Source organism: Pseudorca crassidens, chromosome 1 (genome assembly GCF_039906515.1).
Source record: "Pseudorca crassidens isolate mPseCra1 chromosome 1, mPseCra1.hap1, whole genome shotgun sequence".
Classification (NCBI taxonomy): domain Eukaryota; kingdom Metazoa; phylum Chordata; class Mammalia; order Artiodactyla; family Delphinidae; genus Pseudorca; species Pseudorca crassidens.
Window position 1 is genome coordinate 151,065,457 of NC_090296.1, and position 26,500 is coordinate 151,091,956.

The 26,500-nt window shown below is 47.8% G+C and overlaps 1 protein-coding gene across 5 annotated transcripts in view; it reads left to right on the forward strand.

The window, feature by feature from the left end:
• APBA2 (amyloid beta precursor protein binding family A member 2) overlaps positions 1–26,500 on the forward strand; it is a 193,717-nt gene that overhangs the window by 24,466 nt on the left and 142,751 nt on the right. For all 5 annotated transcript variants that reach the window (XM_067699108.1, XM_067699132.1, XM_067699119.1 and 2 more), the window contains exon 2: positions 11,692–11,807. The gene's annotated coding sequence lies outside the window, so the exon portion shown is untranslated. The remainder of the gene's footprint in view (positions 1–11,691; positions 11,808–26,500) is intronic.

The window sequence follows — 26,500 nt, forward strand, 5'->3', positions numbered from 1 at the left end:
CCATCCTAACAGGTGTGAGGTGATACTTCACTGTGGTTTTGATTGGCATTTCCCTGATGATCGGTGATGTTGAGCACCTTTTCATGTGCCTGTGGCTATTTGTATGTCTTTGGAAAAATCTGTTTAGGTCCTTTGCCCATGAAAAAAATTGTGTTTTTCAGAGTTGTATGAGTTCCTTACGTATTTAGGGGTTCCTTCTTTTTTAAGGCCGAGTCACATTCCGTTGTATGTACATGCCACATTTTGTTTATCCGTTCATCCGTTGGACATCAAGAATACGTCGTGTAGTAGAAAGAACAAAGCGGTGAGACCTTGGTCTCTGCGGTTCACAGCCTCTGTGCGTTGGCAGGTGGGGGCTGACCACACTGGTGCTCGCTTGCTTCTGCTCTCAGCAGGTGCACATGTAGTCTCCACGGGCGCCTGGGCCTGCTGCTGAGACTGGAGGGTGCAGATGGGTGTGGGAGCCAGTCCCTACCCCCAAAGAGCAGCAGGGACAGGCCAAGTGAATGACACCTCCTATCTAGGGCTTTAACAAGTTCAAAAAGAGAAAAGAGCTTGTATTCATCCTGAGGGCTGCATGGTCACAGCCCACCCAAAGGATGTGCCTCTGTTCCCAGAATTGGTGGGAGATTCTCTGGCGGATGTGTTTCTCGCAGAGCCCTTCGTCAGGATGGGAGCATCTGCCATGGCTACTGTGATCACAGTCAGCGGCACAAGAGCCCAGGAGGTCCTGCTACGTGTTGCCTCTCGTATAAGGATGTCAGTACATTTTATCTGAAGTTGATAATATATCCAGAAATAGAGGTGTAAAAATATTATTTAGAGAGATGGAAATAGCCACCAGAAGAATTAAAATCTGAACTAAGGAAGAGGATTGGCAGTGGCGTGGGGAAGTTGGGGTCAGGGAATATGGCTTTTCATTAGAAGCCCCTCCAGTATGGGATTATTCAGCCTGAGTGAAAGAATCGTCTCGTTTCTTCAGGTCTTTGCGGTAGCCAATGACTGACCTGTGTAGTTACGTGGTAGCTGGGGTCAGAGGTGTCTGTCCTCAGGTATGATGGCAGTCACAGTGTAAGGTGTCCAGTAGCACCAGGCAGGAAATGGGAAGAGCTCAGGGACTGGTGGGTTAACAGTGTCTGGCCCAGTAATTCCTGCTGAAACCTTAAGGGTGGGCAATAAATGAAAGAGCTGCCCCGGCAGATGTGACTTGCATCCTAACAGCAGTCTTCGATGTCTTCTGTCAGAGGCATGACGGTTGGGCCATTTCTTATCCATGGAGACGGCTGGTGAAGGAGGTTTCAATCCAGGGCACCTGGACAGTGCTTCAGTCCTCTACAGCACACCACCTGCGTAGGTTGAGAAAGACAGTTAACAGTTTTTTTTTTTTTTTGGTTCTGGCTTTTAAAAAAATATAATTTTATTTTTTTAGTTGAAGTATAGTTGTTTTACAGTGCTGTGTTAGTTTCAGGTATACAGCACAGTGATTCAGTTATATATATAGGAGAATATATGTATATTGGATTGGCCAAAAAGTTCGTTCGGGAGCGTACGGAAAAACCGAACGAACTTTTCGGCCAACCCAATATACATAAATAGGAGAAATGTTTCTTCTATATTCTGTTCTCCCACGGTTATTTTCTTATAGCCCTTGTCCCAGTGCACCACAGTGATTTGTTTTCATAGATGTCAAAACCATGGCTGGTTTCCAGAACATCATCTTCGGAAATTCTATATAGCAATGAAGCAGGTTTTCTCTTTCCATTTTTATATAGCTGCGTCTATTTGAAATTTTAGTTTCATATCACATTTATCTAACAGTGTGTCCGCTCGAGATAGTTTGCATTCTATTGAATGGGCTTGATAGGAAATTATTAAAAAATTCAAATATTAGAGTTTCAAGGATCATAAGTGTTGATTTTTAGGGAATGTACCAATTTTCATCTACGTGATTCTTTTCCAAAAGGGAGGGTCACGAAATGGATAACCTACGTTTTCTGGTTTTTCAGTAAGAAGCACTGATTGTGTTTTTTAAAGAAAGAACCATAAGAATATGTGATTTTAATTTTGACTTCATATTAATACCTTCAGAAACAGGAAGTTCTCTGTGCTTGGGTTGCGCATCTTTGAGTTTCCAGGAGTTAGTGCACTGAGGCCTGATCCAGGCAGCTGGACGGTTTGAGTTCTGCTGGCTGCCTTCCTGCTCTGTCCAGGGAGACCAGATCCCAGAGGAGGACAGCAGCAATTAGGCCTGTTGGGAAGAAAGAACACAGCCACCAGCACTGGACCGTTTTGCTTCCCCTGAACAAATAAGATAGTGCATTGCTGGCATCTGTAGCTCCCGTAGGGCCGTGTGGCAGGGGTTGGCCTGCGGGCTTGCTTGGCAGAGACAAGATGCCCACACCCAGGGCTGCTCTGCATGGTCAGGGAAGGAGTTTAATTCATTGACAGTTTAGGGGCTAATGGTATTCACTTGTTCTGTATGGAGCTGGGGATGGATTCTTTCTCTTTCTTCAATTTAATAGAGCTTTACAAATCAAAATACATCCTGCTTAAGCCATTCAGAACTGTTTCCCGTTAAAAAAAAAAAAACCCAAAAGGTAGCCCCTGTGATGATCCCCTCGCCCACCCCACACCATGGTGGCTTTGTGGGCAGTCTTCTCGCTGCCCTGAGCCCATCTGGACACGTTTCTGCTTCTCATCAGAAAGGGAGCTGTCACCAGTGCAGATGGGAGACTCACGTTAGCTTTAGTGATGGGAAGACGGAAATAGAAGTTTCCTTGATACCACCATGCCAAGTGAGATAATGAGGCTGCATCTTTGCTGCTAGCCGCTGAAGGCAGACATCGCTAGAGTAATTTGGATTAGTGGGAAGTTGGAACATATTGTTTTCAAAGAGATTTCAAGAGCATCATCTTTGGAAATCCTCTACAGCTATGAAGTGATTTTTCCCCCTCAATTCTACTTATATAGTAGTATCTGTTTGAATTTTTCATTGGTTATCTGTTCCCTCTAATAGTGTATTTGCCTGAGCTGTCTCGAATTCTATGAAATGGCCTTGGCATTAAATTGTCTTAAATATTTTTTATTGCTATTTGGAAGACCCGGAAATATTTCCAGTGTTCGTATTTGGGTCACAGAGATGCCACTTTGCATCATTTTGTCATATGTAAGGGCCAGGCTATTTCAAGGAAGGTCCAGAGAAGAGACTTGCTATTTCTGAGAATATCCGATGGATTAGGAAGCACGGATTATTCAAAGATCTGTCCTTTGCGCTTTGAAATGTGAAATGGAAAAGCTGTGCTCAGGGGCAGGGGGATTTGGAAACTGGGAGGGAGCGGGTCAGGCTCCCTGCTTCATTCAGAACCCACCTCCTGCCCTACCTGGCCCAGCATCACAGCATCGTGGAAGTGAAGATGCATAAAAAGCCCGAGTTCCAGCTGCTGGCTCCTAACTTGGGCGGGCGTGGGTGAGGAGGCTGGGTGGCTGGTGGGTGAGGTGCTCCATCCAGCCTGGCACCCTCTGGAGGCTGATTCTCTTTATTCTGCAGATTTCCCTGGGGACTGTGGGGATGGCCTCGTTTCACCGGGGCGCCCTCATACGGTTATGGGACAGTCCCACCAGGCTGCAGCGTTGTGAGAGGATGAGACCCTGGCCCCAGTGTCACCTGATTTTTATCCTTTGCTTCCTGGGCCTTTTGCTTGAAGGTACCTTGAGTATCTTGTGTGTGCATTTACTTCTAAAATGTGCATTAGGGACATCCCTGGTGGTCCAGTGGGTAAGACTCTGCGCTCCCAATGCAAGGGGCCCGGGTTCGATCCCTGGTCTGGGAACTAGATCCCGCGTGCATGCTGCAACTAAGAAGTCTGCATGCCGTCACTAAGAAGCCCTCATGCTGCAATTGAAAGATCCCGCATGTCGCAACGAAGATCCCATGTGACTCAACTAAGACCCGGTGCAGCCAAAATAAATAAATAAGTAAATAAATAAATATTAAAAAAAATAATAAAATGTACATTAAGCGTTTTGTAAGATTTCAGAGACATAACATCCATCAGTGTATTCATTCACTCATCATTCAGCAAGTGCTTGTGGAACACCTACTGTGCACCGTGCTGCGTGGTGGCCTGGCCATGGGCTGCCATGCCCTGGGGAGATCATGTTCTGGTATTGAGCACATCCGCACTGTCCAGGGCAGGGACCGCTGAGTTTTGTCCCGTGTAAATCAGATGCCTCGCACCGTGGTTTGCTGTGTTACAGGCAAGGACAGAAGGCAAGAACTTCCAGACAGACGTGGCGGGCTCGGCCTACCTGCCCAGTGGCCGAGCTTAAAGCCCATGGGTCCACACCTCCCAAGACAACATCCCTGCCATTTGTGGGGGACACCGAGGGGCGGGCAGGGTGGCAGGGTGATGGGCCCCGTGTGTGCAGGGTGCTGGGTCAGGTGATGGACTTACTGCAGCCGAGGAGACATCAGCCCCCACCTCGTGGGGCTTCGGTTTGCAGAATTTTAGCCGTTATCAATATTTAAAAAAATTTCTCCTGGTTGTACATAAAATCCCTTAGCTTCTTGCAGCGTGTGCTGAGGCTTTAATGCCATTCTGCAGATGTCCTTTCGTGATGCAAGAGGGCTTCCTGAGAAGGGGCTGGAAAGTGGTTTTCATCCAGCACTTTTGGCAGCACTGTCTGGCAGGTTAGGGTGGAAAGAGCGTGGGAGGTGGCAGGGGGGCGCTCACACCCGCTGTTTCGTGGTTTCAGATCCTGGGAAAGTTGCTCACTCCCAAGCATGGTTTATAGGAGAATCTAAATTGCCTCAAGCGACTTCTGAAAGGAAGCAGGCTTTATTTTCATTCATTAATTAATTTGGTTTTTTAATTTAATTTTTTATTGAAGTGTAGTTGATTTACAATGTTGTGTTAGTTTTTGGTGTACAGCAAAGTGATTCACTTATACATACATGTACATATTCTTTTTCAGATCCTTTTCCATTATGGTTTATTACAGGATATTGAATATAGTTCCCTGTGCTATACAGTAGGACCTTGTTGTTTATCTATTTTATATATAATAGTTTGTATCTTTTAATCGCAAACTCCTAATGTATACCTCCCCCACTTTCCCCGTTGGTAACGATAAGGTTGTTTTCTTTTTTAAAAAAATAGCATACAGATATTGCTACTTCTTTTTTTAAAAATTAATTAATTTTTGGCTGCATTGGGTCTTTCTCTAGTTGCTGGGAGTGGGGGCTACTCTTCGTTGTGGTGCATGGGCTTCTCATTGTGGTGGCTTCTCTTGTTGCGGAGCACGGACTCTAGGCCCATGGGCTCTGTGGGCTCCAGAGCGCACGGGCTTCAGTAGTTGCGGCGCACGGGCTTAGTTGCTCCGCGGCATGTGGGAGCTTCCTGGACCAGGGCTCGAACCCGTGTCCCCTGCATTGGCAGGCGGATTCTTAACCACTGTGCCACCAGGGAATTCCCGTAAGTTTGTTTTCTATGTCTGTGGGTCTGTTTCTGTTTCATAAATAAGTTCGTTTGTGCCATATTTTAGATTCCACAAAAAAGAAGATATGAAAATGCTGTCTGCTTGATTTTTTGTCTGTGAAGGGTTTTTTGGTTTTTTTTTTAACGTCTTTATTGGAGTATAATTGCTTTACAATGGTGTGTTAGTTTCTGCTTTATAACAAAGTGAATCAGTTATACATATACATATGTTCCCATATCCCTTCCTTCTTGCGTCTCCCTCCCTCCCACCCTCCCTATCCCACCCCTCTAGGTGGTCACATAGCACCGAGCTGATCTCCGTGTGCTATGCGGCTGCTTCCTACTAGCTATCTGTTTTACGTTTGGTAGTGTATATATGTCCATGCCACTCTCTCACTTTGTCCCAGCTTACCCTTCCCCCTCCCCGTGTCCTCAAGTCCATGTTCTAGTAGGTCTGTGTCTTTATTCCAGTCTTACCCCTAGGTTCTTCATGACCTTTTTTTTTTTCTTAGATTCCATATATATGTGTTAGCATATGGTGTTTGTTTTTCTCTTTCTGACTTACTTCACTCTGTATGACAGACTCTAGGTCCATCCACCTCACTACAAATAACTCAATTTCATTTCTTTTTATGGCTGAGTAATATTCCATTGTATATATGTGCCACATCTTCTTTATCCATTCATCCGAAGGGGTTGACATTGCAGTGGAATATTTAAGCGGGGTTGGGGCTTGGGCCATTTCGCGGTAGGGTCTCCTTTTGGAGGCCCATCGTTCTTCTGAGGATGCCCCTGGCCGGCCCCTGGGATTTGATGTCCCCCAGATTTCAGGAGGGGGCTGTTGTCACCAGCTGCTTCTCTTCCTGGGTGGGCACTCACGGGGCCTATGCCACCTGTGCTCCCTGCACCCCTCAGCACAAACCCCTGCTGGAGTGACCCCACTGCCCCCAGAGAGGGGTCAGGGAACGCGTCCCGCCCTGACCCTGACCACCCTCTGTGGGTGCTGCTCCAGGGGAGGATGTGCGTCTCACCCTCTTCGTCCAGGCGCTCCTGGGCCTGAGTGTGGCTTCTGCCTGCTGCTCCTGCGTTCGTCCTCAGCAGCCGGCCCCGTCCTCCCCGGGCGTGTGTGTGCGCACGCACACACTCGCCACACACACACACACACACACACACACACACACACACACACACCATACACCCCATACACACACACACCACACACACACACCCCATACACACACACACCCCATGCGCGCGCACACACATACCATACACCCCCACACACAGACACCCCATACACACACTCGCCATACACACACACCATACACCCCCCCACACAGACACCCCATACATACACACACACACACACACCATACACACACCCCATACACACATACACACCTCATACACACATCGTACACATACATCATATACATACATCACACTTACATGTATCACATACCACACCATGCACCACACACACACATATACCCATACCATACACATGCATCATGCACACACCACACACACATACACACATGTGAACCCCTCAGTGAGTGAAACTAAATTCTCAGTTTCCCCCAGATCAACACAGCACCGCCTCCCCTCCCCTGGTCCAGTGCAGCCCTGGGCCCAGGTCCTGGCCCCCATCACCTCCTTGTGTCTGGTCCCCGCCTGCCTGCGTGTTTCCGTTTCCCCAGCCGCCCTATGCTGTGCGTGTTCTGATCCCCTCTGCCAGGGGTGACCTTCCTTCCCGAGGAGCCTCGGGCCCCTGCACTCTCCACACACGCCCCCTCCCTCCTGACCGCCGTTCCCCACTGTGGGTTTCCTCAGTGCTGACACCTCCCAGCTAGAATGTGAAACCCTCAAAGGCACAGACTATGGGTTTCATCTTAATACTGCTGAATAAGAAACGCATTTTGGTAAAAGACCCAACCAGTACGCACGTATTTAATAGAGTCAAAGTGATGCCCCCTTGGCCTCCTCTCCCATCTGCATGCCGTCCACAGAGGAAGTGCTGGCAGGCATTGGTGGGAGCCCTTCCGGTCTGTTCTGTTTGCCTTTGCGTTCATACATGGACTTGCACATGTGTATACATGGTCTAGCTGGCTTGCCGTGTCTGTAACTGGGATCTACACACACACAGACACACACTCGCAGACATGCACACATGCACATACTTCAGCTAACTTGCCGTTTTCACTCAATACCAGGCTTGTAAGATTTCTCTCTGTCAGTACATATTGGCCTACCTCTTTAAAAAAAGTCTCAGAGTATTCCAGCCTGTGGGCTCTGCCCTAATTTATTTAACCATTGTCCTATTGATGGGCACTTAGGTTGCTTCCAGTTTTTAAAAAGATTGCTGCAGTGAAAATCCCTATACTCACATCATTTCATATACATGTGACTCCTGGAAATGCAGTTGCTGGGTAAAAGGATATGCGTGTTTAAATTTTTGATAGAGAAGGCGGAATTGCTTTTCTGAAAGGCGTCACTGGGACTCCTTCTAAAGAAATAAATTTTTTTTAAAAGGAGAAAACCAAAGAAGTTATTCACCACCAATAGCTAAATAAAGAGAGAGTGGTTCTCCCTCAGACCATGAACTGTGAAATGCCACAGCCAGGGAGAGGCAGAGGATCTAGGCAAAGGTTGACATAGTTCCTAAGGTTTTCTGTGCTGTCCCCCTCACCCCGCAAAGCAGTCCTGGGGAAAGATGAGATGAACAACCAAAAGCCTGAGAATCTACTAATGCCCCACAGTTTGGAGAGAGGAACACTGTGTGTGTGGTGGGGTTGGGGATGGATGCTCTCGGAGCCCAGTGACTCTCATTAAAGTCAGGAAAAACCTGTCCTCCAGGGGTGCTGCCCAAGGTCCGTTTGCACTGCATTCTGGGAGAATCCCTTAGTTCCATCTATCAGTTTACCCATCAGCTCCTCAATTATATCATTCTTACATTCAGCCTTCTGCATATCAACCACCATATTTTTGGGGGGGGGTGTGGTTTATCCCAGAAAGGCAAGGTTTATTCAACATTTGAAAATCAATCAACGCAATTTACCACGTTAGTAGAATAAAGGTGAAAAAAAACGATCTTCACAATAAATGCAGATAAAGCATTGGTCAAATTCAGCACCAAGTTTTTTACTATTATGAATAAAGCTGCTGTAAACACACATGTACAGGTTTTATGTGACCGTAAGTTTTCGTCTCACTTAGGTAAATATGAGAAATGGGATGGCTGGGTCTTATGATAAGTGTTTGTACAACTTTGTAGGAAGCTGCCAACATGTTTCCCAAAGTGGCTGCATCATTTTGCACCCTCATCAGCAAGGTATGAGTTATAGCTGTCGCATTTCCTCATCAGGATTTGGTTTTGTCAATGTTTTTTTGGTTTGTTTTTTGTTTTGTTTTGTTTTTTTAAGCCCTTCTAGTAGAGGAATGTTGTTACGATTCTTTTTTTTTTTAAAACATCTTTATTGGAGTATAATTGCTTTACAGTGTTATGTTAGTTTCTGCTGTATAACAAAGTGAATCAGCTATATGCATACGTATAGCCTCATATCCCCTCCCTCTTGCGTCTCCCTCCCACCCTCCTTATCCCACCTCTCTAGGTGGTCCCAAAGCACTGAGCTGATCTCCCTGTGCTATGCGGCTGCTTCCCACTAGCCATCTGTTTTACATTTGGTAGTGTATATATGTCCATGCCACTCTCTCACTTCGTCCCAGCTTACCCTTCCCCCTCCCTGTGTCCTCAAGTCCATTCTGTGTGTCTGTGTCTTTATTCCTGTCCTACCCCTAGGTTCATTAGAACCATTTTTTTTTATAGATTCCATATGTACATGTTAGCATACGGTATTTGTTTTTCTCTTTCTGACTTATTTCACTCTGTATGACAGACTCTAGGTCCATCCACCTCACTATAAATAACTCAATTTCGTTTCCTTTTATGGCTGAGTAATATTCCATTGTATATATGTGCCACATCTTCTTTATCCATTCATCTGTCGAACCACCATATTTTTTAAAATTTGGAAGCATAATTATTTCAGCAGTTTTAGGTTTACAGAAAAGTTGAGCAGAAAGTCCCCATGTGGCCTGTAACCCCCATACCCCCTAATTTCCCCTGTTATTAACATCTTGTGTTAGTATGGTACATTAGTTACCACTGATGAGCCAATATTGATACACAACCGTGGGGATTTATGAGCTGCTGCAAACCCTTTCTCAGGGCACACCATGTGAGTGGCTGGGCACAGGGAGGGAGGCACTGTGTCACCTGAGTCCTGCCGGACGTCACAGCAGATGGAGCCGAGGGCCTGAACCTGGCATGCACTGGGGTGGCCCCACTGGTGGCTGTTGAACGGAGGGTGGGTGGGCCATTGACCGAAGACGCCCTGATTCCCAGGCAGCCACCCCTACCCACTGTGGCTGGCCTGTGGAGCAGGAGCGTGGCTGAGAAGCTGGCTGCATTTTTAGCCTCAGGGACACGTTGCGCGTGGCAGCTTGCAGCCCGTGGCAGGTGCCGGGGTGGGTGGGTTCAAGGCGGTTTTGCAGCATGGGGAGCGTGCAGCTTCAGGGGCTGGCAGGCACTCAGTGTGATCTCAGCGCTCTCAGTGGCGTGCTCCATTGCTTCCCGTCCGCTGTAGCTGGTGCCTTTGACCCCAACCCGATGCTCCATCCTCGTCTCTCGGAGTCGCTTCCCCATCTTTGCTGCTTTTTGCATTTATCCTCCCCTTTCCTTAAGGCTGGAATTGAGGCCCATGTCCTCGGCTTGCTGGCTGCAGTGGCATGTGAAGTCTCTGGAAAGCTGTGCCTTTGGCAGGCCGGGAGCCTAGAGGGAGCAAGGAGATGTGGCTGGGAATGATTGTGAAAACTGCAGAGACAAGACAGGCTGAGAAGATTGTGGTTACAGCTGGAGTTCAGGGACGCCTCTCCCAGTTGGGTTTTGAAGGATGAATAGTAGTTTGTCACTAAGATTCTAGAGGCGTGAAAAGGGAATGGCTGAAACGCTGGCCTGGAAGGTGTGAGACCCCGACAGCATTGGGTCTTGGGGGTGTGACGGGGGTGAGGCTGCAGGGATGGGCAGAACACAGACCCGGGAGCTCATGGTCCAGAGCTGATCACCGCGTGGTGCAGCGCCATGCTTCCAGACCGCATTAGAGTCCCTGGCCGTAGGTGGGGGCAGGCACGGTGTGATTTGGGCCGGGTGTCATCTGCGTGGAGGGTGGAGGGGGTCCGTGATTGGATTTAGGAGGCCCCCAGCTGGGTAGCCTGCTCTGTGGACAGGAAGCATGGCAGGAGCCCTCCACGTCAGAGCTCAAGGACTCTTGTAAGTTAATGCGGGTCTGTGCCCTCACTGGACAGGCAGGGAGACCAGGCTGCCGGTGCTGGAGTGGGGCCTGATCCCCACATCTCAGCGCCCCTGGCATCCTCCGAGATGAGGAAACGGAGCCCCAGGAGGTTCTGGAGCCTTCACAGGCTGTAAGGGCAGAGCTAGGTCTGAGCCAAGATCTCTCTGTGGCCCAGCTGTACGCAGAGATGCAGGTGCCGCCCCTGCCAGGGTGGCTCCCCCACGTGTCAGGGAGCAGACGGTGGCCCTTGCACACGGGGTGGCTTGTGCTGCACACCCGCACATGCACACACTCACCCTTTCTTTGACGAGACTTTGTTTAGTGCGTCTTGTAAAATTCCTACCCCCACTGCGCCGTGTGCAATGCACACAATTTTAAGATAACCCAGACATCACCAAGCTCTATCTTGTGTGGCATTTTGGTGTTTTTGGGAAAACAAGTTGGGGACAAAACCTTGAAGAATATGCTTCCTTTCCCGTCAGAGCAAAAGGAACCTGTAATCTTAAGGCCACGGGGTTTCCTGCATCTTCCTCCAAAAGGGTTAGAGAAATGCATCCCCAGGAGACCGGGGCCAGTGGCTGCTTCCTGAGTGCCCGCTGGCTTTTGGGAGTAGAGGGAGGGCTCCCCTGAAAACTTGGGGAGACTCATGATCACCTTGCCACTCTTTGATTTTCAAACTGTTGGGTGGCTCTGTGGACCCCGGGAGCTCTGATCACAGAGTCCTGAGCTGCTTTGACGTCAGGCACAGGGAGCTTTATGGAGCCTGTGGTCCGGCACTGCATCGGAGAACTTCCTTCTGCTTGTCCAGGAGCAGCCTGTGTGCTCAGCCCGCTGACGCCAGCCTGTGTCCTCTTTCATTTCAGTCTCTGGAGCATCCGAGCGTCGCTGCATCTCGTCTGCATCTCGTCGGGGGAGCTGACGGCCGGGCCAGGACCGATCTGCGGATGGCCCAGGGTCCCCAGGCGCCTGCAGCTTCCCGGTGAGTAGGACCTGCGGGGTCACCACGCTGTCTGCCCTGCGTGCCTGGTCATCTGAGCATCTGCACTCACAGGCTGCCCGGGGGCTGGGGGACAACTGGGCCCGCCCCCCTCATCTTTCTTCAGCAGAAGCTCCAATGCAGCTACACTCACGTGTTTCACCGTTTTCTGTTTTGACAAATTGATGAGGAGAAAGACGAGTTTGGGGCGTCCCCAGAGGACAAGCCACGCAGAGCAGACGTGGTTTCCTGTCACCCTTCTTCTCTCCTTTCAGACTCACCTTGTCCCCTTCTGCCGCTGGGGATGCTCCAATCTGAGTGGCGCCGTTGCCCGCTTCCCGCTAGGGTGCTGTTAGGCCAGATTGTGATATTAGGGGAATGCTGGCCTCATAGAATGTGTTAGGAAGTGTTCCTTCCTCTTCTAATTTCTGAAATAGATTATAGAGAATCGGTATCATTTCTTCCTTAAATGTTTGGTACAATTCAGCAGAGAAACCATCTGGGCCTGGTGATTTCTTTTGGGAAAGTTATTAATTATTGATTCAGTTTTTAAGATACATATAGTTATTCTGTTTGTCTATTTCTCCTTGTGTGAGTGAGTTTTGGTAGTACATGTCTTTTAAGGAGTTGGTCTGTTTTATCCAAATTATCAAATTTGGGGGCATGGAATTCTTTGTAGTACTCCTTTATTATTATCCTTTTAATGGGCTATTATTATCTTTTTCTGTGGGATCAGTGTTGATGACTCCTCTCTCTCTTTGGTAGTTTGTGTTGGTAGTTTGTGTCTTCTTTTTCTTGGCTAGCCTGGTCAGCAAAACAGATTTTGGGTTCATTGATTTTCTGTATTTCCTCTTCGTTTTCAATTTAATTGATTTATGCTCTCATTTTTATTATATTTCTTCTGCTTGTTTTAGGCTTCAGTTTCTCTTCATTTTATTTCCCAAGGTACACGCTTAGGTTATCGATTGGATATCTTTCTTCTTTTCTAATGTATACATTTAATGCTATATATTTCTAAGCACTGCTTTTGTTAAATACATTGTGGAAATTCTGACAAGTGGTATTTTTGTTTTCATTTAGTTAAAAAAACTTTTCTTTTGATAGTTCCTCGTTGACCCATGTGTTGTTTAGAATTATGTTGTTTAATTTCCAGATATTTGGGGATTTCACCCATTTTCCTTTATTGATTTTTAGTTTAATTCCATTCTGCTCTGAGAATGTACTTTGAGTGATTTCAACTTTTAAAAAACTTGTTCATGTGTGCTCTATGGCCCAAAATGTGTTCTGTCTTGGTGCTATGGTCTGAATGTTTGTGTCCCCCCCAAACCCCGCCCCAAATTCATATGTTGAAATCGTAACTCCCAAGGTGATGGTATTAGGAGGTGGGGCCTTTGGAGGGTGACTAGGTCATGAGGGTGGCATGCTCATGAATGGGATTAGTGCCATTATGAAAGGGACCCTGCAGAGCTCCTCACCCCTTCTGCCATGGGAGGACACAACAGGAAGTCTGAGATCCAGAAAGGGGCCCTCATCTGACCAGGCTGGCCCCTGATCTCGGACTTCCAGCCTCCTGAACTGTGAGAAATAAATTTTTGTTGTTTGTATCGCACTGTAGTATTAATATTTCGTTATAGCAACCCATACGGACTAAGGCACTTGGTAACTGTTCCATGCAAGCTTGAGAAGAATGTGTATTTTGCCACTGTTGGATGGAATATTGCATGCATGTCAGTGAGACCCAGGTGATGGATAGTGCTGTCCAGGTGAACCATCCTTGCTGATTTTCTGCCGGCTTGTTCTATCAGTTACTGACAGGGGATGTTAACGTTGTCAATTATAATAGTGGATTTGTCCTTCTCTCTTTGCAGTTCTATCAGTTTTGCCTCATATATTTTGATGCTCTGTTAGGTACATAGCCATTTATGATTGCGATCTCCTGTTGGAGAATTGAATTACGTATCATGCGGTAATGCCCCCTCTTTATCCCTGACAGTTTTCCTTATTCTAAAGTGTGCTTTGTCTGAAATGAGTATTGGTACCCCAGTTTTCTTTTTTTCTTTTTTTTTTTTTTTTTTTTGCGGTAGGCGGGCCTCTGACTGCTGTGGCCTTTCCCATTGCGGAGCACAGGCTCCGGACGTGCAGGCTCAGTGGCCATGGCTCTCGGGCCCAGCCACTCCGCGGCATGTGGGATCTTCCCGGACCGGGGCACGAACCCGCGTCTTCTGCATTGGCAGGCGGACTCTCAACCACTGCGCCACCAGGGAAGCCCCTTTTTTTTTTTTAATTTTGAAATGAGATTATTGTTTGTTTATTTTTTATTGGAGTATAATTGCTTTACAGTGTTAGGTTAGTTTCTGCTGTACAATGAAGTGAATCAGCTATATGCATACATATATCCCCTCCCTCTTGGACCTCCTTCCCCCTCATCCCACCCATCTAGGTCATCACAGAGCACCGAGCTGAGCTCCCTGTGCTTCAGGTTCCCACTAGCTACCTATTTTATACATGGTAGTGTATTTATGTCAAACCTAATCTCCCAGTTCATCCCACCCTCCCCTTCCCCGACTGTGTCCACATGTCCATTCTCTACGTCTGCGTCTCTATTCCTGCCCTGCAAATAGGTTCATCTGTTGGTACTACAGTTTCCTTTTGGAATTAGCACGGTATATCCTTCTCCATACCTTTACTTTCAACCTAAAAGTGTCTTTATATTTTAAATGGGTTTCTTGTAGACAGCATGTGGTTGGGTCTTGTGTTTTTATCCACTCTGACAAACTCTGTCTTTTAATTGGTGCATTTAGACCATTTACATTTTAAATGATTATTGATGTATTTAGATTGATGTCAAACTTTTCTTTTTTTCAATTAATTTTTATCGGAGTATAGTTGATTTACAATGTTGTGTTAGTTTCTGCTCTACAGCAAAGTGAATCAGTTATACATATACATATATCCACTCTTTTTTAGATTCTATTCCCATGTAGGTCATTACAGAGTATTGAGTAGAGTTCCCTGTGCTATACAGTAGCTTCTTATTAGTTGTATATAGTAGTGTGTCAATTCCAATCTCCCAATTTATCCCTCCCCCCACTTCCCCCTTGGTAACCATAAGTTTGTTTTCTGCAACTGTGACTCTATTTCTGTTTTGTAAATAAGTTCATTTGTACCATTTTTTAGATTCCACATATAAGTGGCTAGCAAACTTTTCATTCACTGTCTTCTGTTCTTGCCACTTCCTTTTCTCACTTCTCTGGTTTTCATTGACCATTTTATAGGAATCAATTATATTTCTCTTAGCTAATCATTTTTAATTCTTTGAAAATTTTTTATTGTTTGACTCAGAGTTTACAATATACATTTTTAAGTAATCTAAAATCCATCTTCAAATAACACAATACTTCTTCAGATTTAGTGCAAGTCCCTTAAAACAGACTATTCCCAGTTCCTCCTTCCCGTCCGTTGGGACACTGCTGTCATTCATTTCCCTTACCCATAAGCTAGAATCATCACAATACATTGTTACTATTAGAGTTTTAAATAAACAGTCATCTTTTAGATCAAATAAGAGTAAGAAAAGTATAAGATTTTATTTTACCTTCATTTATTCCTCCTCACACACTCTTTCTTCATATAGATTCAGGTTTCCAAAGTATATAGTTTTCCTTCCATTTGAAGAAGAATCTTTTAATATTTCTTTCAGGGTATGTCTGCTGGTGACAGATTCCTTCAGTATTTGTCTGTCTGAGAAAGTATTTATTTCTCCTTCACTTTTGATAGCTAGTTTTGCTGGATATAGAAGTACAGGTTAGTGGAGTTTTTTTTTCTTTTTCTTTTAAAGCTTTGAAGATTTTCACCTATTCCCTTCTTGATTGTGTAGTTTCTCACAAGAAGTCTGATGTAATTCTTATCTTTGTTCCTTTATAGATAAAATGTTTCCCCACCTGCCTCTAGCTTATTTCTTGATTTTTCTCTTTGTCTTCAGTTTGCTACAGTTTGAGTATGATATGCCCAGGTGTAGTTTTTGTTGTTGTTTTTTGTTATTGCAGTATAGGATTTACAGCGTTGTGTTAATTTCTACTGTACAGCAAGGTGATTCAGCTAAACATATGTATACATTCTTTTTTATATTATTTTCCATTATGGTTTATCACAGGATATTGAGTATAGTTCCTCGTGCTATACAGTAGGACCTTGTTGTTTATCCATCCTATATATAATAGTTTGCATCTGCTAATCCCATGTTGTTGTTTTTTAAAGTATTTATTCTGCTTGGTGTTCCTTGAGATTCCTGGATCTGTGGTTTGATGGTGTCTGTTGTTAATTTTAGAATAAATGTTGGCCATTATTAGCTCAAATATGTTTTCTTCCTCATTATCTCTTTTGTTTCCTTTGGGTCTTCAGTTATACGTATGCTGTATCTTTCAATATTGTCCCGTGGTCCTTGGATGCTCTGTTCTATCTCTGCTTTCACCCCCACACTGGCCTTCTTTTTTATTTTGCATTTCAGTTTGGGAAGTTTCTATTGGCCTATCTTCCAGCTCCCTGATTTTCCCCTCAGCCGTGTTGAGTCTACTGATGAGCCCATCAAAGGCATTCTTCCTTTCTATTACCAGTTTTTAAAAAATTTCTAGCATCTCTTTTGGATTCTTTCTTAGACTTTCCATCGCTCTGTTCATATTACCCTTCTGTTCTTGTATGCTGTCTACTTTTCCCATTAGAGCCCTTAGCATATGAATCATAGTTCCTTTAAATTCCCAGTCTGAGAATTCCAAAGTCTGTGTCATATCTGAGTCCAGTTAGGATGCTTGCTTTATTATCTCTTTAGAATATGGGTGTTAAAAAAATTGTTTATTTTTTTGCCTTTGATATGCTTTCTAATTTGTTGTTGAAAGTCAGATATGTTGTATTGTGAAATAGGAACCGAGGTAACATGCCTTCTTGTGGGAATCTGTGTAAATCCCATTAGGAGCTGGGCTGTGTGTCGTGTCTGCTGAAGCTGTAGGTTCCAGAGGCTTCAGACTCCTCCAGTGGCCTTGGTTTGGCCTCCCCTCTGGACACTGGGCTTCCCTCAGTCCTGCTCCTCAGAGAGGGTCTGGTCTTGGAGCTCCTTCAGCTGGAATCCACTGTTATCAGACAGGATCCCTGTTGGTGTGGTGGGAAGGTGTGGGGGAGGGCATGTGTTACCTGAAAACTGGGTTCGCCTCTTGGTGGGTGTTGAGCCCAGAGACACAACTAAGCGGAGATCCGGAGAAAGAAGGATTTATTAGTTGCAGCAAGTAAGGAGAACACCAGGGATCTTTCCCAAAGCAGCGTCTCCCCAGCAGCAAAATTGGGGAAGTTTTAAGCTTAAGGGTACATGCATATTCATGAGGGGGCTTGAGAAGAGCAGAATTCAGCATAGAACTTCAATCAACAGAGTACAAGCTTTAGTTGATTGAAGTCATGACAGCCAACATCATCATTCCATCCTCCACCTGGGTGGGGGCCTTAGTTTCTGCAGAACTCAAAGGCGTGTTATTATGTGTATCCCCTGAGGACCCAGGACCCTGCCCCAAGGCTGCACTATTGTTTCTTGACGGTTCCTCCCTTGTCCCTGGATCCCCTCCCTTCCCTGATTAGCAACTGTTTGAACCTGCCCATTGGAACTCAGGGAAGGTCATGGGGGCTGAATGAAGCCTATTTTCTGTAATCAAGAAATGGGGGACACAGAAAGGCTTTTGTGCCCAGGAGCCCCACAGGGTCCTGTTCCCTTTCAGCAGGTTCTGAATGAATAAACTAAAAGTGGTAAATAAAGAGGCCAAGCCACTTGGTCACGGTGACGGCTAGTTTGTAGGATTTCTCTTGTGCGTTGTGGTTTTGGGGAATTTGAAGCCCAGATGAGGGAGCCTGTATCCGGGAGCCTCCGGAAGTCCTCAGTGAATGGAGGAAGTGGCCCACAGCTGCCACGCGAAATGCAAGATGATGATGGTGCTGGTGGTGGTGCTGGGGCTGTGGCCACACCAGGCAGCTGGGTGGGCCCAGCCACACAGAGGCAGGTGGGCTCTCCTGCTGTCACTTCTAAATTACTAGCTGTTTTGCCCTCTTACTGTGGATGAACCTTCCATCCCACCCCTTTCCCTATGCCTGCAGTACTTTGTTTTGGGGATCACAATAGCGGGCCTTCCGCGCGTCAAGAAAAACAGAATCGCCCCCGTCCTCCATGTCTTGTCAGCGATCCCTCCGCCAGCATCGAGTCTCATGAACAGATTTTTAAACTGTTGCCATCTGTTCTGCTCTTAATTGCAAGTGTAAAAAATATTATTTTCCCAATTGCATCAGGGGAAGGGGAAAAATATGTATTCCTAAAGACCAGAGTTCTTGAATGAGGCAGCCTGGCTCTGCTGCCCACTCGCTAAAGATGATGTTGCTTCTTTGCTCAAATGGAAGCATTTTATAGCGGTGGTTTACTTACAGGGTAGTATTGGCCCACTTACATCTATAGAACAAGAAGTCAGGAGAAGGGAGAAAGTGGCCGATTTGCCATGGAGGCGCAAAGATCCTGTCCCCCCACCTCTCAGAGGGCCCAGCCCCCTGCTCTACCAGCAGTGTGCTGTCAGGGGTATGTCCTTGTGACCCCTCCTGCTGCTGGGGGTGTTTCCAGATGCAGGCCAAGTGTCAGGGCTGTTTTCACCCTCAGAAGCTGGTGAATTCGGTCTGGGCTAGTGCTGGGCTAGTAGTGCTAACGCCAACCTAGGGGCCGGTGTCAGAGCCGTGCATCCTACCCAGAGGACGGACATGGCAGCATTTTCTGTGGTTCTGAACTGAGTTTGGGGTGACAGAGAACAGAGTGCACGTGTGCACGGCACTTGTGTGCGGAGTCTTGCAGCCGGAGGACACCAGGTCCAGCCTATTGGAGGAGGGCATGTCCTGGCTCAGACCCCCTGTGGAGCTGACACTGGTGTCCCCCAGAGACTTCAGAGCTGGAGGCCGCTGTCCCCACTACATCCAGTCACCTGGACTGCCAAGAAACGAGTGAGGCATAGCTTTAACTTTGCCCCCACTGTCCCTCCGAACCTGCTCCAGGGGCTACTTCTTTCCTGGCCCAAATGACCCTTCAGGGAGGCCCTGGAACTTTCTGTTGTTCTAAGTCAATAACATGTTCTCTGGTGACTTTCAATCCCAGGAAGAGTCTCATTTCAGGAATACAGGTGAGCCATCGTGGACCCTCTGGAGCTTCTCCTGTCTGGCTGGAACCTCACCCATCTTGGGAGTGGGCAGTGGAGGGAGGGCTGTGTGTGTGCTCTTTTCCCGTTGCTGTAGGAAGGGGGACCCATTCCAGGGCCCGAGAGTGGGTCTTGTCAAACACTCAGAAGTGAATTGTTGGGACTTCCCTGGTGGCACAGTGGTTAAGAATCCGCCTGCCAATGCAGGGGACACAGGTTCAAGCCCTGGTCCGGGAAGATCCCACATGCCGTGGAGCAACTGAGCCCGTGCACCACAGCTTCTGAAGCCCACGTGCCTAGAGCCCGTGCTCCACAGCAAGAGGAGCCGCTGCAGTGAGAAGCCCGCTCACCGCAACAAAAAGCAGACGCCACTGGCCACAGCTAGAGAAAGCCCGGGCACAGGAACGAAGACCTAACGCAGCCATAAATAAATAAATTAATGAATTGTCTGAAGAGACACATGTGCTGACAAAGCAAGAGACTTATTGGGAAGGGGCGCCCGGGCGGAGAGCAGTAGGGTAAGGGAACCCAGGAGGACTGCTCTCCACGTGGCTTGAAATCTCAGGTTTTATGGTGACGCGGTTAGTTTCTGGGTTGTCTCTGGCCAGTCATCTTGCCTGGCCCATATTTGGTAACTCAGGGTCCTTCCCGGTGGTGGGTGCATCTCTCAGCCAAGATGGATTCCAGTGCAAAGGACTCTGGGAGGTTGTCAGGGCATATTATGGGCTGGCATCTCTTCGCTCCTTTCAGCCCCTCCTGAATTCCCCTGGTTAGTTTTCGGTGGCAGCACCATGTTCCTTATTGGGACGTCGTGCTGTGAGACAGCTCAGGCAAGCGCTCATCCTGGCCAAGGCGGGTGGTTTTGGTCAGTGGTTCCCTAACACCATCTCTTGCCTCTGGTGGCCAGGGTTGGGCCACGAGGGTCAGAGCATCTGGGTAAAGGGTGGTCTTACCCCTCAAGGGGCTGGGTGGCACTCTCAGGGGCCAGCAGATGTTACTTCTGCATTGTCCTCTCCAGGGGCACTTCTGTCAGAATGTCCTTCTTCTTCTTATTATTATTTTTTTGGCGGTACGTGGGCCTCTCACTGTTGTGGCCTCTCCCGTTGCGGAGCACAGGCTCCAGACGCGCAGGCTCAGCGGCCATGGCTCACGGGCCCAGCCGCTCCGCGGCATGTGGGATCTTCCCGGACCGGGGCACGAACCCGTGTCCCCTGCGTTGGCAGACGGACTGTCAACCACTGCGCCACCAGGGAAGCCCTGTCCTTCCTTTTTAAGACTGAATAATAGTCCCTTGTATGTATAGACCACATCTTCTTTATTTATTCATCTGTTGATGGACACTTGGGTTGTTTCCACCTTCTGGCTATTGTGAATTGTGCTGCTATAAACGTGGGAATGCAGATGTCTCGTTGAGTCCCCGCTTTCAGTTCTTTTAGGTGTATACTCACAAGTGGAATTTCTGGATCAGATGGTAGTTCTGTGTTTATTTTTTTGAGGAACCTCCATACTGTTCTCCATAGTGGCCGCACCATTTTACATTCCCACCGACAGTGCAGAAATGTTCCAATTTCTCCATATCCTCAACAACACGTGTTATTTTCTGAGGGTCATTATTATTATTTTTTTTGCTTTGTTTCTTTGTGGCAGCCATGCTAATGGGTGAATGGGTATAAGGTGGTAGGTACTTGCTTTGTATGGCGGCATCCACTGGCTTCACGAGATGTCTTGGAGCGGATGCAGTGTGATCTAATGCTGAAGCCATGAGTCAGCTCAAGGCAGTGGTGCATGAGTGTGGGCAGAGGCTGAGCTCTGCTGCACCTCCCTAGGAAATCTGGGCTCTCTTGTGATGCCCTGCAGGCGCAGCCAGGGTCCTGGGGTGCTGCGGGGTGCAGTTTGGAAACCACTGTCCTCGAAAATGATCTTCAAACAAGTGAAGGATGGGAGAGAGTGACATAAAGAGTGGGGGAGGGACTTCCTTGGTGGTCCAGTGGGTAAGACTCCGTGCTCCCAATGCAGGGGGATCCCTGGTCTGGGAACTAGATCCCACGTGCATGCCGCAACTAAGAGTCCACGTGCCCCAACTAAGACTTGGAGCAGCCAAAGTAAATAAATAAATATTTAAAAAAAAGAGTGGGGGAAACGTAAAACACGTAGTTATGTGTGGAATTAAGATGAACTGAGGGGACTAAGTGTGGTGTAAATGGCTCCGTGCTCCATCTCTGTATTTACAGCCCTAAAAAGTGAGGAGAGACTTCGACAGAATGTAGGTAAACATTTTGGGTGGTTTTCTGGAATCGTTTTAGTGGTACTGTTAGCACTGCTATTCTGAGCAGGTTTTGTGTGTCATGTGAGATGAAGCAAATGCATAATCATGTGATCTTCCAGTTTGAGGACTCTGAGGACCAGTTTTCAGTGGGGAGGAGAAAGGAGATACAGAGGAAAAATAGTGAGGAAAAGGAAACCCTTGTAATCCTGAACTTGAATGAACTTGAATGACAAGGTCAATGTGAACTCTTGAACCCACTGTGTTCCCCAGAGAGGCCTGGAAATGGTGGCCTCACCAACAGCAAGAAGATAGCCAGGCCCCTGATGGTGGTCTTGAAATACAGTTTTCTACTAAAAGAAACTAGGACTCCTTGGACAAACAGCAGATTCTGTGTCGAGAATAGGAACTGTACAAGTTGTACCTGGAACATTTTGTCAGAGCAGAGAGGAGAGGAACCATCAGACCCACTAGAATGGTATTAAAAGGGCCTGGGACTTGAAGAGGCCAAAGATGGGACAATTTGAACATCAGTAAGAGGAAAAACTGCAATGTATTGAAATGCATCTAATATGCTTAAATCCATGAGTTCTTTCTTTTTTTTTTTTAAATTGAAGTATAGTTGATTTACAATGTTGTGTTAGTTTCAGGTGTACAGCAAGGTGATTCAGTTATATATATATATATATACACACACACACACACATACACACACACATAAGAATATATATATTCTTTTTCAGATTCTTTTCCATTATGGTTTATTACAATATATTGAATATAGTTTCCTGTGTTATACAATAGGTCCTTGTTGTTTATCTATTTTATAAATAGTAGTGTGTATCTGCTAATCCCAAAGTCCTAATTTATCCCTCTACCCTGCTTTTCCCCTTTGGTAGCCATAAATTTGTTTTCTATGTCTGAGTCTGTTTCTGTTTTGTAAATAAGTTCATTTGTATCATTTTTTTAGATTCCACATATAAGTGATATCATATGGTATTTGTCTTTCTCTTTCTGACTTACTTCACTTAGTATGATAATCTCTAGGTCCATCCATGTTGCTGCAAATGGCATTATTTCATTCTTTTTTATGGCTGAGTAATATTCCACTGTATATATGTACCACATCTTCTTTATCCATTCATCTGTGGAGGGACATTTAGGTGGTTTCCGTGTCTTGGCTATTGTAAATAGTGTTGCTAGGAACATTGGGGTGCATGGATCTTTTCTAATTAGAGTTTTCTCCAGTAAATCCATGAGTTCTGAATGATACCAAGGAAGACAAAATGAAACAAAAAAGCCTAATTGGTCACCTCATCTTGTTTCCCTATGCACGTGGCACCAGTGGGCAGCCTAGTGGCAGGTGATGGGGTTTCTGTGTATAGAAGGGGTCCAGCACGTGGATGCATGAATGGACACCCTGGGTTGTGCTGATGCCAGCTGACATTGCAGAGAGGGAGGCATCCGGACCTCACGGCCTCTGGAGGAGGAAGGACGCCACGTTGCCCTGGAAGTTGTTTGCCTCCAAATTCTAATCTGAAACACATTCAGCCTCCAGATCTCACCACCAATTTGCTGGTACACAGAGGACAGGGGACAGTATTCTGCTAGGCTGTGGGGACAGTCATCAAAATCCCAGCCAAGGGAAGTGCTCTCCGACAAATGATTCGGTGTCTTCAGTGGATTGAAGGAGATGTGTAGGGCTGGGCACTCGGTGGGAAATGGTTAAGGAAAGGTGAGATGGTGATACCCCCAGAATTGGGGGTGGTCATGGGGCACATGGCAGGGGCTTTGTCTCAGAGCGGCGCGGGGGATGCCTCTGGGGCGGCCGGCACGGTCTGTCTCCTTATCTGGTTGAGGTTCCAGGGTATTTAATAGTAATTTATTAGGCTAAATATTTGCCTTATGCTGTTGCTGTTGTTTTGTATGTGGGTTGTTTTTTTAATTGAAATACAGTTAATCTACAATGTTGTGTAAGTTTCAGGTGTACAGCACAGCGATTCAGTTATGTATGTGTGTTTTGTTTTTTAAAAAAATTAATTTATTTTTGGCTTGTTGGGTCTTCGTTGCTGTGTGGGCTTTTCTCTGGTTGTGGCGAGCGGGGACTACTCTCTGTTGCTGTGCACAGGCTTCTCACTGCGGTGGCTTCTCTTGTTGCGGAACACGGGCTCTAGGTGCACGGGCTTTAGTAGTTGTGGCTCACGGGCTTAGACGCTCCACAGCCTGTGGGATCTTCCCGGACCAGGGCTCAAACTTGTGTCCCCTGCATTGACAGGTGGATTCCTAATGTCTGCGCCACCAGGGAAGCCCTGTATGTGGGTTATTTTGACAGTAAAAACATTAAAAGAAGACATTTAGGAAACCGGATCACGAGGGTGAACGTCCAGCCTGGTCCTGGGAGTGTGACGTATCCAGTCACTCTAACCTTCTCCCCTTCCTGCAACACACGGCTGACTGCGTCATTTCTCATATTTTCTACCTTAGACCTTTTATTGTAAACTTACCCATAAATATACTTGTGTCTTTGGTTCTGAGATTTCCAAAGGGTGTATGGAGTTGTGTTTTCATTTTTTCTGTGATTCTTATTCCATTTTCTTTCCTGTAAGGAGCTGTGTTAGGTCAGGTCCTCTGAGAAGCAGACTGAGGATTAGATATGTGTGGATTTTGTTGGGGGAGCAGCCTGCGAGGAAGCTGGGGAAGGGGTGTCAGACAGGAGGCGGGGGGGAGGAGAGGAGGCTTCAGGTGCAGCCCAAGGAAGGCAGAGCTGCCTGGAGGCACCTGTGCAGGGTCCATGTCTCCCAGGGAGGGTGGGGTCTGCGTCAGGGCCTCAGCTGCGCTCAGCCCGTGGGACCTGCTGTGGAGTCTCAGCCTCGTGGAGTGAGTCCCCCAACATTGATTTGGGTGGATAGCCTTTTGCTTGCAGTCAGGTTTTTCAGGAAACGCCCGTGAGTGGTGGGCGGTATGGGTGGCCGTGTTGGGATCCTGGCCAACACGGCTGGCTAGGTGGCCCCGGGGCACGTCAGGTGGCCGCGCTGGGCCTCGGTTGGCTCACCTGTAGCGCAGGAATGCTGATGGACTGGTCCAGAGCACAGGGACAACACGGGCCCATCACATGGGGCTGGTGCTGGAGCATCTCTGTGATGTTCTTAGCTCTCAAATGTAAATACTGCGACCCACCCAGAATTACAGGGCAAAGCTAATGGAATCAAGAACGTAAAACTTCCCTGCTCCCTCATGCAGCTCCTCGAGTTTTGGGATGTTTCAGTTCAAAGGAGACGGGCCTCCCTGACTGCTGGCAGCATCGCCAGGTGAGCTCTTGGAGGCTGTAACACGAAAGCCTTATCTCCTGCCCCTGGTCTTGGTTCCGGTTCAGGCGCCCCTCCATCTCCTGGGTGGTCCCAGTGTCTTCCAGGGAGCGCTGGTCCTGCAAACCCTCCAGATGAGCCCTTTTTGGGTGGCACTGTTGATCTCGTCTGATGGATTAGGAAACTGGGGCTCAGAGGGGGACTGTCGGGGCCACAGCTGGGAGGTGAGTGTTCAGGGCTGCAAACAGGCCACTGCATCCTGGGTGGAGGGAAGCTGGTCGCCGGTCACACGTGTGAGGCCCCCGCCATCGTGAGTCAGGGGCTTTTCCGGGGGCGCTCATCTGCTGCCCTGCCTCCTTCACCCCCTCCCTGGGCGTGGCTGCACGCCTCGCTCCATCCGTCTCTCGCTTTCCACTCCAGACCCGAAGGCCCCGCTTGGCAGGACTCCTTATGGATCCGTCGGCCCCCTTCTGCGGGCCTCACTTGCCTGCTTGGGGGCTGTAGTGGCCCTCACGATGCGACATCACAGCCTGCAGCCGGCTCCCTCTGCAGGAGCTCCCCTGGACCCCGGGACAGCCTCCCGACTAACCCTCGAATCCTGCTGCCTCCAGTCCCTCTCCACTGCGCCGCTGACTGGTCTGTCCGAGGAGTGTGTCTGACCGGGTGTTGGTACCGGCTGCCGCTGCTCTCGGGATCCAGGGAAAACCTCTTGTCTTGGGGAGCACAAGCCTGGCTCCTTGTCTCACCCACCCCTGTCACCCTCCACGCTCTAGGCTTCAGTCCCCCAGAACTTTGTTTTCTGGTCCTTGAGTTTACCTCCAAACCATCGGCCATACTTACTGTGCCTTCTCCCTGGGACGCCTCCAGGTCCCGATGTCCTAACTCTTCCTTCTCCTCTGCACGTGGTGTCTACTTACAGAAACAGGACCCCGTGGCGCCCTTCCTGGTGCGAAGCCTTTCCATGTTCTCCACTTCTTGTTTGTAAGGAATAGGCTTCATTCAACCTCCTTGACCTTCCCTGAGTTCCCAAGGGCAGCTTCAACCAGTTTCGAATCAGGGAAGGGAGGAGAGGCAGAGATAAGGGAGGAGCAGTCAAGAAACAATAGTGCAGCCTTGGAGCAGGGTCCTGGGTCCTCCTCGAGGAATATACATAACAATGTATCTTTGAGTTCTTCTGCAGGACCCAAGGCCCCCACCCAGATGGCAGATGGTAACTTCAGGCTGAGCACAAGACGCCTGGAGCACTGCCCTGTTACCTTGCTACCAGCCAATCAGAAGAAAGTCACACACCCTGCGGCCCTCACCCCAAATTTTGCCTATAAAAACTTCTCCTGGAAAACCCTCAGGGGGTTCGGGGTTTTTGAGCACGAGCCACCCTTTCTCCTTGCTTGGCCCTGCAGTAAACCTTTCTCGGCTCCAACTCTAACGTTTTGATTTATTTGGCCTCACTGTGCATTGGGCTCACAGACTAGCGTCAGCAACGTTAACTCCTCCCCAGGAGGGCTTCCTGGGGCTAGGGGTGCCCCGTGTACCACCCCTCATAGGACAGGTCACACATCTGTTCCTTGGATGTGATGTCCCCTAGGGTGTAAGCTCTTGGCGGGCAGGACCTGTGCGTTTTGTAACGTCACGTCGAGCTTCCTGTTTGAGGAGTGAATGGAAGGGCTTTAAAGTGTGTAGATCTGTGCAGGGAAGGGGCAGGAAGGAGCCTCTGCTTCACACTTAAGTTGTGAAAAAGAGATGCTAGAGAGGAACATGAGAGGGGGTTGCCGGGAGCCCCCTCCTGCGGGGGGGATGGTGCGTGGACAAAGGTCTAGGCATTGTAGCCCTGCCATGTTGCTTGCCTCCAGTAGGTTTTGGAGTTTTGTGGAGCCTGGAAGAGCGGCCAGAAGGGAGGCTGGCAGGAAGGTTGGGGTGTAAGGCCCC